Source organism: Coregonus clupeaformis, chromosome 9 (assembly GCF_020615455.1).
Source record: "Coregonus clupeaformis isolate EN_2021a chromosome 9, ASM2061545v1, whole genome shotgun sequence".
NCBI lineage: Eukaryota > Metazoa > Chordata > Actinopteri > Salmoniformes > Salmonidae > Coregonus > Coregonus clupeaformis.
Window position 1 is genome coordinate 46,282,441 of NC_059200.1, and position 13,440 is coordinate 46,295,880.

A 13,440-nucleotide genomic window follows, 5' to 3' on the forward strand; every position below is an offset into this window, starting at 1 on the left:
GTCTGATGAGACAAAAATAGAGCTTTTTGGTCTAAACTCCACTCGCCGTGTTTGGAGGAAGAAGAAGGATGAGTACAACCCCAAGAACACCATCCCAACCGTGAAGCATGGAGGTGGAAACATCATTCTTTGGGGATGCTTTTCTGCAAAGGGGACAGGATGACTGCACCGTATTGAGGGGAGGATGGATGGATGGGGCCATGTATCGCGAGATCTTGACCAACAACCTCCTTCCCTCAGTAAGAGCATTGAAGATGGGTCGTGGCTGGGTCTTCTAGCATGACAACAACCCAAAACACACAGCCAGGGCAACTAAGGAGTGGCTCCGTAAGAAGCATCTCAAGGTCCTGGAGTGGCCTAGCCAGTCTCCAGACCTGAACCCAACCGAAAATCTTTGGAGGTAGCTGTAAGTCCGTATTGCCCAGCGACAGCCCCGAAACCTGAAGGATCTGGAGAAGGTCTGAATGGAGGAGTGGGCCAAAATCCCTGTTGCAGTGTGTGCAAACCTGGTCAAGACCTACAGGAAACATATGATCTCTGTAATTGCAAAAAAAGGTTTCTGTATCAAATATTTAGTTCTGCTTTTCTGATGTATCAAATACTTATGTCATGCAATAAAATGCAAATTAATTACTTAAAAATCATACAACGTGATTTTCTGGATTTTTGTTTTAGATTCCGTCTCTCACAGTTGAAGTGTACCTATGATAAAAAAATTACAGACCTCTACATGCTTTGTAAGTAGGAAAACCTGCAAAATCGGCAGTGTATCAAAAACTTGTTCTCCCCACTGTACATACGGTCACTGTGAGGACGACGTCATCGATGCACTTATTTATGAAGCCAGTGACTGATGTGGTGTACTCCTCAATGCTATCTGAAGAATCCCGGAACATGTTCCAGTCTGTGCTAGCAAAACAGTCCTGTAGCTTAGCATCTGCGTCATCTGACCACTTTTTTATTAACCCGAGTCACTGGTGCTTCCTTCTTTAGTTTTTGCTTATAAGAAGGAATCAGGAGGATAGAGTTATGGTCAGATTTGCCAAATGGAGAGCGAGGGAGAGCTTTGTATGCGTCTCTGTGTGTGGAGTAAAGGTGGTCTAGAGTTTTTTTTCCTCTGGTTGCACATTTAACATGCTGGTAGAAATTAGGTAGAACGGATTTAAGTTTCCCTGCATTAAAGTCCCCGGCCACTAGGAGCGCTGCCTCTGGATGAGTGTTTTTCTGTTTAGTTATGGCCTTATGCAGCTTATTGAGTGCAATCTTAATGCCAGCATTGGTTTGTGGTGGTAAATAGACAGCTATGAAAAATATAGATGAAAACTCTCTTGGTAAATCGTGTGGTCTACAGCTTATCATAAGGTACTCTACCTCAGGCGAGCAAAACCTTGAGACTTCCTTAGTATTTGATTTTGTGCACCAGCTGTTGTTTACAAATATACACAGACCGCCACCCCTTTGTTTTACCGGAGTCAGCCGTTCTATCCTGCCGATGTAGCGTATAGCCCGCTAGCTGTATGTTGTCCATGTCGTCGTTCAGCCACGACTCGGTGAAACATAAGATATTACAGTTTTTAATGTCCCGTTGGTAGGATAAGCGTAATCGTAGGTCATCTAATTTATTTTCCAATGATTGAAGATTGGCTAATTGGATTGATGGAAGTGGCAGTTTACTCGCTTGCTGTCAGATCCTTACGAGGCACCCCGTCCTACGTCCACGATATCTCCATCTCTTTCTCCTGCGAATGACGGGGATTTGGGCCTTGTCGGGTGTCTGTAGGATATACTTCGCGGCCGCCTCGTTGAAGGAAAAATCTTCGTCCAATACGAGGTGAGTAATCGCTGTCCTGATATCCTGAAGCTCTTTTAGGTTATAAGAGACAATGGCAGAAACATTATGTACAGAATAAATTACAAATAACGCGAAAAAAGACACATAATAGTACAATTGGTTAGAGGGCTGTAAAGCGGCAGCCATCTTCTCTGGCCCCATCATGATGCTGGTTAGGTTGTTTTCATGTTGTCCAGAGCGCTGGTGACTAACTGTGCTGCTGGCAACAATTTAATGACGCTTTTTTGCCGACGTTTACTTACAGCGGCCATATTCAACGGGTGTTGAGCATTCGTAAATTAATCAGTTATTCTGCGCTCTGGCATACTCAGACTGAATTTACGAACGCACCTAGGTTAACAATGAACCATAATCCCAACTCATGACGTTACTACCGTGCATGAATCTGCATGTAGCTAACCAACCAGGTTCCATGTTAGCTAGCTAACCAAAGGCTATAACTAGCAAAGCAAATGGCTCTGAGATACGTATAATAAGATCATACACATAATGTTAGCTAGCGAGCCAGCCAGCTAATGTTAGGTAGCTAACAGTACACTTTAACTTGAAATGAAACCACTTTCTGTCAAAATTAGAAATGTGTAATATCTGAAAATGTAGCTAGCTAGACTATCTTACCTGTATACATCATGGATGAACGCGTCTCCCTCACGGATGCCATGGTTGCCCTTAGTTTGAAGATTTAATCTGGAGACTGGTGTTTTCTCCATCTCCTTAGCTATCATACTCTAATTCCACAGATTTCAAATCTCTGTCCTCCAGAAAGTGGAGAGCAACACTTATGTAGTTTTACTACACAATACATAAAAAAACAAAAAAACTGCGTTAGACAGGATTACCTACACATACTGACCAGCTGAAATAGACAGAAGCATGCTATATGGCAGACCAATCTGAACTAATCTCTCGGTATGTCCAGCCACTCATTATCTCAGCCAGTCATGGCTAGCGGGAAGGTTGCTGTCTTTTTCATTGAAATGGCACTCTTGTGAAGTAGTGACACGCCTAGTTTCCTGAAATGAGTCACATATAGAGAGGTGTGTGCCTTTCCAAATCATGTCCAATCAATTGAATTTACCACAGGTGGACTCCAATCAAGTTGTAGAAAGATCTCAAGGATGATCAATGGAAACAGGATGCACCTGAGCTCAATTTCGAGTCTCATAGCAAAGGGTCTGAATACTTATGTAAATAAGGTATTTCTGTTTGATTTTTTATACATTTTCAAAAATGTCTAAACACCTGTTTTCGCTTTGACATTATGGGATATTGTGTGTAGATTAATGAGGATAAAAAAATATATATTTTAGAATAAGTCTGTAAAGTAACAAAATGTGGAAAAAGGGAAGAAGTCTGAATACTTTCCGAATGCACTGTATGTGAATGGTGTGTACAGACAGTATGGACAGTATGTGAATAGAAAAGGTGTGTATAGCTGTAGTTATATAGTATGAGCCATGGCTAGAATACAGTATATACATATAAAGTGGGTAAAATAGTATGTAAACGTTATGACCAGTGTTCAGTGTACATAGTGTAGGGCAGTGGTCTCTAAGGTGCAGGGTAGAGTACCGGGGGGTAGCCAGCTAGTGACAGTGTCTGAGGTTCACGGCAGGGTACTGGGCGGAGGAGATAGAATCTGTTTATCAGTCTCTCGGTCCCAGCTTTGATGCACCTGTACTGTCTCTGCCTTCTAGATAGTAGCAGGGTTAACAGGCTGTGGCTCAGGTGGTTGGGGTCCTTGATGATCTTCATGGCCTTCCTTTGACACCAGGTACTGTAGATGACCTGGAGAAGAGTATAATTTGTCTCAAAAAGTATTGTTTTCCTCAAAAAGGGATTTTAGGCCTCTTTTCTCCTTTATTCCAAATTCTGTTGGTGGAAAATAGAGATTGAATAGTTCGAACTGGCTAGCTAACGTTAGCTAGCTAGCCAACTAATTTAAACTCGGACAAAGATATGATAACTAACCCGGATTTGCAAGTTAGGTGGCTAGCTAGCTAGCATTTGGGGGCTTTGTCTGCTAGCCCAAAACAACATGCCTGTTCTCATAAAAGTTTATTGTGTATTTTCTAGGAATAAAATACATGAAGGATGGTACCTGCCTACTACCAATATAGCTATGGCTCTGGCAGCAAATAGTGAAATGTATCAGCAAGCATGCAGCAATGTACACAGCTGGTTGCATAGTAACGGTGTCAGCATCACCGGCCTGAATCAATTCTGTAGTTACAGTAAGTTATTTTTCTCGCTACATATTTAAACAGCTGACCCGCGCACCACTAGCTGCTGTGGTATGAGGCCACACACTGGACACATCTGCTGGTAATCATGTTGGCAAATTGATAAAGCGAGATGTATAACCTTCTGAAGTATCGCTAGGGGACAGGCTGAGTGGCCGACCATCTTCCTCAGCTCTACCTCTCCTGTCAGTTATGAAATGAAATAGCAATTCATGTATTTAGACATGTATAGGGCCTACAATACCATGCTCAGAGACACCATGCCAGATATATTCACCAGGTAACAGGGTGCGGAAGAAGGGTTTATTTGACAATAATACTTGATTAGGCTCATATTGAATACGATCGTGTGATGTAGTGAGAATACAAAGGCTGCATTTACACATGCAGCCCAATTCAGATCTTTTGCCAATTATTTGCATATCTGATACTTATCTGATATTTTCCCTAATGTATAAATAGCAAAAAAACACATGGAATCTGATCTTTTGACTTCCGATTTATACCGCTTCCATATTTGGATCTGAATCCTGATACAAACCCGATCCATGTAAAAAGCCACATGAGCACTAACATGTGAAGTTCATAGGAACACATAAAATTAGGTGTCAAATGAAAGCTAAGAGTCTATATATATTTATTTTTATATTTTTATTTTTATAATTAAGGCATTTATAAATGTTCAACCATTTTCCATCCTAGAAATTAGAAATAAGCAAAGGCTTTGATTTCCAGTCAAACAGATGGAAAGGGGGTCTTAGAAAACATCTAGCAGCAAAAGTCTTAAAAGGTATTAGATATACATCAAATCGGAAATCATAGTAGTCACAAAACACAGTTGGGTCACCTGCTACTGTCCTCCCTTCCAATGGCATACTGTTATGTTCAACTCATAACTCTCTCTTCCCCCCCCCCCTTTCTGTTGTCTTGTGGTCAAAGCAAGCTCTCTCTCTCTCTCTCTCTGACACCTCTCCCAGTGCTCTCTGACACCTCTCCCAGCGCTCACTGACACCTCTCCCAGCTCTCACTGACACCTCTCCCAGCTCTCACTGACACCTCTCCCAGCTCTCACTGACACCTCTCCCAGCTCTCACTGACACCTCTCCCAGCTCTCACTGACACCTACCACCTACCCACTTTCCATTTACTGTAACAAGCATCCTCACCCACTGAGCACTGAACGTCCATGGACTTTGAAAAGTAGTTGAAATTGGGTCAGTCTGCCCTGGCCGGACCAAATCTGAACCAATCATAGATGTCTATGTTTCACAAGTTTGGACAGCAAAGCACAGCAAAGCAGAGAACAGTACAGTAAAAAAAAGTACACTACAGTTGAGTTCGTAGAGCATACTAGAGTAAAGTACAGTATAATGTACTGTATTGTACTGTACTGAACATATCTACTTTACTGTACTCTACTGTACTATACTATACTGAACTCTGCTCTACTGTGCTGTGATGTCCAAACTTGTGAAACATTTGATTGTTTTAGATTTGGTCCAGTCTGGACCAACCAAATGAGGTCTTGTTTGGGAGCTCATTACAATAGCCAGTGTGTAGAATAATACCCAAATATGCAAAAGAAGGATATTGCAACTTTCTACCTTTGTGCACCTATTCAGAATACATCCCCATGAAGAAAATGATATTCATATCCATAATTATGCATTTCTGTATAGTACAGATCATGGACCCATGATGAAATCTGTTACTGTAATTCCATTGCCGGATGTAATCCACTTCACCTACTGTAGTTCAATAACCAAAATAAAAAATTTCAAACTCAAGGTGTCATGTTATAGCTGACAACCCATTCTTTCTGCAGACATTAATTCGCCGCAGATATTTAACAGTTTTTGAGAAATGTGGTCGCATAAAAAACGGAGGGAGATTTGACCTTCATTTTGTTCCAGTAAATGTATTTTAGTGAAATGTTTGGTGTAAATTGTTCAAAGTAATCCTTGTGCATAGAGTTTTGAAATCAATGGTTTTTGTTTGGCTTACATTTGAAAGTGAAAAATCTGAGTCAAAGCCTAATTCCGTTATCAATTGCCCTGCTACTTCAGAGGCTAAATAGCGTGAATGCGAAAATATCTGATATGGGTCACATGTAAAACTAAGTGTGGACAGTCAGAAAAAATAATTTGGATATAGAGAGGAAATATGATTTGGGTTCTTAGTGTGGCTGTGTAAAGACACCCAATGAACTACATACGTAGTACCAGCATCGTTGTTTCATTTTAAGCTATGTAAAGCAACATATTAACTGTTACTTCACGTTGCCCAAGACGTGTTGTTGCTGCATGTGATTGAGCATTTGATGTTGATTAATTCTGTAATTTCATCCAAGTATAATGGTTTGGAGGAAGACTAAAAAGGAGCTAGAATTGGAGTCAGCCATGCGACACCACCTGCTGCCACCTATGTTCTACCTCCAGTATTGCCTGATAGAGTCATCTGGCCTCTAATTTATTTCTCATTAGGCTGGATAATGAGGAGGCTTCGCACAGGCAACAGTGTTCGAAGGATATTCACACCTGTGAAAAAATAAAACAAACACTAACAATTAGCTTCATGTTGACACAGAGGATACTAGACACATCTGCTCTAGATTACCCCAGACTGGGGACAATACCACACTGTGTGTCTCACACTTTGAGCAGGCTTTAGTAATAACATTGGAATTCAATGGTTTTCTCTTACCAGACATTGTGTCAGTAGACGACATTACTATTTTTTACAAAATGTAAGATGGCAGCTTCAGAATGTGAGTAATCACCTGTAGTTTGTGACTGATGGCAGGGTTTGCTGGGAAGCCTACCAGGCAAGGGTACTCCATGCTGACTTCTTGTTCACCCTTTATATGTACTTCTGTCTAGCGTGGGAAATGAAAACCCAATGAAATGAATTCTTTCCTCAATCTCCCTCTACCTCTGTTTCTGTCTGTGTCTGTCTCTTTACCTCTCACTGACTGCAGTAATGTACAAAATATTCTATGACTTTGAGCACTACCTGATTTAGAACATATGTTTACACTTTGTTGTGGAGATTAGTGGTTTTAATATATTGATATACACTATATATACAAAAGTAAGTGGACACCCCTTCAAATTAGTGGATTTGGCTATTTCAGCCACACCCATTGCTGACAGGTGTATAAAATCGAGCACACAGCCATGCGATCTCCATAGACACACATTGGCAGTAGAATGGCCTTACTGAAGAGCTGTGACTTTCAACGTGGCACTGTCATAGGATGCCACCTTTCCAACAAGTCAGTTCGTAAAATTTCTGTCCTACTACTAGAGCTTCCCCGGTCAACTGTAAGTGCTGTTATTGTGAAGTGGAAACGTCTAGGAGCAACAACGGCTCAGCCGCGAAGTGGTAGGACACACAAGCTCACAGAACAGGACCGCCAGGTGCTGAAGCACGTAGCGCGTAAAAATCATCTGTCCTCGGTTGAAACACTCACTACCGAGTTCCAAACTGCCTCTGGAAGCAAGATCAGCACAATAACTGTTCTTCGGGAGCTTCTTGAAATGGGCTTCCATGGCCGAGCAGCCGCAGACAAGCCTAAGATCACCATGCGCAATGCCAAGAGTCGGCTGGTGGTGTAAAGCTTTCCGCCATTGGACTCTGGAGCAGTGGAAACATGTTCTTGGAGTGATGAATCATGCTTCACCATCTGGCAGTCCGACGGACAAATCTGGGTTTGGCGGATGCCATGAGAACGGTACCTGCCCAATGCATAGTTCCAACTGTAAAGTTTGGTGGAGGAGGAATAATGGTCTGGGGCTGTTTTTCATGGTTTGGGCTAGGGCCCTTAGTTCCAGTGAAGGGAAATCTTAACACTACAGCATACAATGACCTTCTAGACGATTATGTGCTTCCAACTTTGTGGCAACAGTTTGGGAAAGGCCCTTTCCTGTTTCAGCATGACAATGCCCCTGTGCACAAAGCGAGGTCCTTACAGAAATGGTTTGTCGAGATCGGTGTGGAAGAACTTGACTGGCCTGCACAGAGCCCTGACCTCAACCCCATCGAACACCTTTGGGATGAATTGTAATGCAGACTGCAAGCCAGGCCTAATCGCTCAACATCAGTGCCCGACCTCACTAATGCTCTTGTGGCTGAATGGAAGCAAGTCTCCACAGAAATGTTCCAACATCTACTGGAAAGCCTTCCCAGAAGAGTGTAGGCTGTTACAGCAGCAGAGGGGGGACCAACTCCATATTAATGCCCATGATTTTGGAATGAGATGTTCGACGAGCAGGTGTCCACATACCTTTGGTCATGTAGTGTATATATTTGATATATTGCTAGAACTGGTAATTTTTCATGAAACTTATTTAGAAAGTTTTTGTACCTTCTTCATGTTATCCCAATTCATCACAGCCTTGGGGTAATAAATGGCATACAATTAAACGTTTTCCACATCAACTTTCCTTCCTTTCCACTCTCCTCATAACAATGGTGCAGTCCAATGCTTCCAAGCAGCCAAGACATCATGATATATTATATCATTACATTCTCAACCATGGTTGCAAAGTTGAGGAAACTAAATAATTCAGTGTCTAGCTTATTATGAATCATTTATCGACTAAATCAGTTCAATCTCTTCTCACATAATGGGACTTTCAATAACAAAAGAGAGAGGCACCTTAAATCACAGCCGCTCCCTAATTGGGTAAACAATACAAGGACCTATAAGAAGTTAGATCAACACTAAGCTTATTCTTATTGGGCTCACCTCTTGTGTCTGGGCACTGGGCACTGGGCATGTGCCCCCTCAGATTTGTCCTGTTTACATTATTATTATTATTATTATTATTATTATTATTATTCTCTGTATTACTACTAGCCACCTAGTAATTTTACAAAGTTGGCTTTAGCTAGCACAGATAGGTTCCCAACCTCATAATTAGCTACCAAGAAGCCATTTCAGGCTATCAATCAAGTTAGAGTAGCTAGCTTGTCTAACTGTTTTTCTTCAACTAAATGTTTTAAAACACCATCCACCTGCAGTGAAGCCGCTCAACTATCCACAGTCCCCCCTGAACACCTTCCCCTCCTCAAACCCACCCCATCTCCACCGACTCCCAGCAACCATCGCCGTCCAACCCAACCAAACAACTACCCACCCGACGTGCCAATGACCAATACAAAAAAGAAATAAAAAGAAAGAGACAATAACAAAAGAAAACAACAACAAAACAACACTTGTCTATCTTCGCTGGCATGCCTGCTGGCAAGGTTGGTAGACTTTAGAAAAGCAAGCAATAACTAAATGTAATGAATAAGACTCACATTCCTTTCAATCTTTTACCCAGATTTTAGCAAAGAAGCATATTTAGTTTCTTTAAAAAAAGAACCACTTGTCAGGAGGATACAGACAGCTCAAGAGGTATGCTTAGATATGCAGACAAATAGACGTATGTTCTTTACACAGTATTAAGTATAATGATTATGGCTCTAGACTGCAGGAAAAAGCTGTTTCAGGTGTTTTAAAAATGCAAAATGTTCCAACTTATGGCCTAGCCCCCCTCTGGACCACCCACCAGCCATCCTCACGTACTTTGTGCTCCCTCCGATTTCTGGGGTGCATGACCCCCCTAACTACGCCACAGTTGCATTTAGAAGTCTGAATCTCTGTGAGGTAGGCTACTGTTAGTAGGATTGTGAAAAAAACCCAGGGGTGCAACTTTCACTGGGGACGGGGGGGATATGTTCCCCCACATTCTGAAATTGCATCCCCCCCCCCCACAGTTTTATCATTGAAATAGAATACAAAACGAAGCAACGGTGTGATTTAGGACCATGCGGACACTTCCGAGCAGAGTGTTTCTCCGACTGGATTAAAGAAAAGTTGCACCCCTGAAATAAAACATCTATAATTGGCACATGCAAATGTATAGACTTTGTGTGTGCTTCCTGAATCAAAGAAATCAGATTAATTTCCTGTTTAGTGCACAAACGAGATGACACAAATGTTTAGCTCAAGTGAGACTGTATTGCTGAATCAGGTTTAGGGTTCAAAGGCAGGGTACACTGTAAGACTTTTCTGTAATTTCAACAGTAAAAAACAAGAATGCACAGTAAAATACCGTAAATCTGTTTTACAGCATTAATGCTGTCGATTGCACTGCATTGTGTGTAAAAGGCTGATAAATACTTTCAACTGGTTTACCCCACTAAGCAACGAGTCAGAGTCAGATCCCAAACATTCTCGGGTCTCTCCTCCACCTGTTACGGGGTCTGAGCCGCCGAAGCCTCCCACCATTAGCTCTGACAAATTGAAAACCCTAGTCATTGGCAACTCCATTACCCACAATATTAGACTTTAAAAGAATCATCCAGTGATCATATATTGTTTACCAGGGGGCAGGGCTACCGACGTAAAGGCTAATCCCCAATTTCGTGATATCCAATTGGTAGTTACGGTCTTGTCCCATAGCTGCAACTCCACTACGGACTCAGGAGAGGCGAAAGTTGAGAGCCATGCGTCCTCCGAAACATGACCCTGCCAAGCCGCACTGCTTCTTGACACACTGCTTGCTTAACCCGGAAGCCAGCTGCAGCAATGTGTCGAAGGAAACACCGTCCAGCTGGCGACCGAAGTCAGCTTGCAGGCGCCCTGTCTGCCACAAGGAGTCGCTAGAGCGCGATAGAACAAGGAAATCCCGGCCGGCCAAACCCTCCCCTAACCCGGAGGACGCTGGGCCAATTGTGCGCCGCCTCATGGGTCTCCCGGTCACGGCTGGCTGTGACACAGCCTGGGATCGAACCCGGGTCTGTAAAGGCAGTCATAGTCAATTAACTAATCACTGATCATAAACTTGATGTGATTGGACTGACTGAAACATTGCTTAAGCCTGATGAATTTACTGCGTTAAATGAGGCCTCTGCTACTGGGTACACTAGTGACCATATCCCCCGTGCATCCTGCAAAGGCTGAGGTGTTGCTAACATTTATGACAGTGTTCTCGTCTTTTGAGGTTCTAGTCATGAAATCTATGCTGCCTAACCAATCACTTTTTATTGCTACTGTTTACTGGGCTCCTGGAACGTATACAGCGTTCCTCACCGAGTTCCCTGAATTCCTATTGGACCTCGTAGTCATGACAGATAATATTCACATTTTTGGTGACGTCAATATTCACATGGAGAAGTCCACAGACCCACTCTAAAAAGGCTTCTGGAGCCATCATCGGGTTTTGTCCAACATGTCTCGGGACCTACGCATTGCCATGATCATACCCTGCATCTAGTTTTTTTCCCGTGGAATAGATATTGTGGATCAAAATGTTTTTCCTCATAATTGGACAACCATCTTCTTACATTTGCAGTCACAACAAATAATTAGCTTAGACCCCAACCAAGGATGATCAAAAGCCGCACAACAAATTCTCAGACAACCCAAAGATTCCTAGATGCCCTTCCAGACTCCCTCCACCTACCCAAGGACATCAGAGTACAAAACTCTGCTAACCACCTAACCGAGGATCTAAAGTTAACCTTGCGTAATACAATGAGAGAAAAAGTATTTGATCCCCTGCTGATTTTGTACGTTTGCCCACTGACAAAGAAATTATCAGTCTATAATTTTACTCCTTGAATATGCATATTTCTCCAAAACTCAGTTGTCCTGAGTCTGCACATTACTGCCAGGACCTCGGATCATTGGAGACACTCAAGTTTTTAAATCCTGTATCTCACAAAAATAGTAATGGCCTGTAAACCTTCCAGCTGCCTACTGGACCCTATTCCAAGTAAACTACTGAAAGAGCTACTTCTTGTGCTTGGCCATCCTATGTTGAACATAATAAACGTCTCACTATCCTCCGGATATGTACCAAACTCACTAAAAATTGTACAATGAGCACTTGTCTCAAACACATCGTTACAGTTGTTGGTTAGCTAGCTAACTAGCAAATTTTATACATATTAGCATAGATGTGACATCAGTTAAAACACCTCAAAACAAGACATGGTATCAAGAAGAAGGTCAAACGAGCTGAAACGAGCCACTTACGATTCAACACATGGCATTTTTTGTCATTGTTGCTAGCTATCTGGCCATCCAGAACCATAACAACACATGCCATTCTGCCCCTTTGAAGCGCATGCATCGTTTTAAGGACGTTGTCAGCTAACCCGTCTATATGGCTTTATAGATTCCTGGTTCAAATCAACCCAAGATGATAAACACTGAAGATGGGACAAAGTGCATGACAAGGTGGCCCAGAAGAAGCCAGCTGTTCTCAAACCCTACATTTCCCCATTCTAAAAAGAGTTGTTGAATGAATACCTCTAGTGGAGGTAAGTACACAGACACAACACCAGCTTGATATGTCCCAAATCTTTTTACCCACAGAGTAACAGCCCTGGTGCTCTCTGTCTCTCATTCTATTTTTCTTTTTCTATGCTTGTCCTAGGGGTGAGAAGAGCCCCATGAGGATCGTTACAGAGCCCCATGAGGAACACCTGGTGCTGCGCTGACATCTCTCTCCTGGATGCTCTCTTGCCCAAACTGTCCCTTTGTGTGTTTCACCACCTCTGAACCCTCCTAACCCAAATAGAGTTGCCCCTGACCATAAATCTAGGATTGTACCCAATCCCAATTTTAACTCCATCTCCATCTCTCTTTGTCTCTCTCTCCCCCACACACCACACACACACACACAGGCACACAATATACAGTACCAGTCAAACGTTTGGACACAACTACTCATTCAAGGGTTTTTCTTTATTTTTACTATTTTCTACATTGTAGAATAATAGTGAAGACATCAAAACTATGAAATAACACAAAGAATCATGTAGTAACCAAAAAAAGTGTTAAACAAATCCAAATATATTTTATATTCTTCAAAGTAGCCACCCTTTGCCTTGATGACAGCTTTGCACACTCTTGGCATTCCCTCAACCATCTTCACCTGGAATGCTTTTCCAACACTGTTGAAGGAGTTCCCACATATGCTGAGCACTTGTTGGCTAATTTTCCTTCACTCTGCGGACCAACTCATCCCAAACCATCTCAATTGGGTTGAGATCGGGGGATTGTGGAGGCCAGGTCATTTACATTTACGTCATTTAGCAGATGCTCTTATCCAGAGCGACTTACAAATTGGTGCATCTGATGCAGCACTCCATCACCCTCCTTCTTGGTCAAATAGCCCTTACAGAGCCTGGAGGTGTGTTGAGTCATTGTCCTGTTGAAAAACAAATGATAGTCCCACTAAGCGCAAACCAGATGGGATGGCGTATTGCTGCAGAATGCTGTGGTAGCCATGCTGGTTAAGTGTGCCTTGAATTCTAAATAAATCACAGACAGTGTCACCAGCA

At 42.4% G+C, this 13,440-nt stretch overlaps 1 long non-coding RNA gene across 1 annotated transcript in view; it reads left to right on the forward strand.

Annotated features, from left to right (window-relative positions):
• The window catches only part of LOC121574438, a 48,520-nt gene extending 35,830 nt beyond the window's left edge, over window positions 1–12,690 (forward strand). Inside the window, exons 2-3 of the long non-coding RNA XR_006002197.1 lie at window positions 12,270–12,414; window positions 12,531–12,690. This is a non-coding gene — a long non-coding RNA (uncharacterized LOC121574438). The remainder of the gene's footprint in view (window positions 1–12,269; window positions 12,415–12,530) is intronic.
• The last annotated feature ends 750 nt before the right edge of the window (window positions 12,691–13,440 follow it).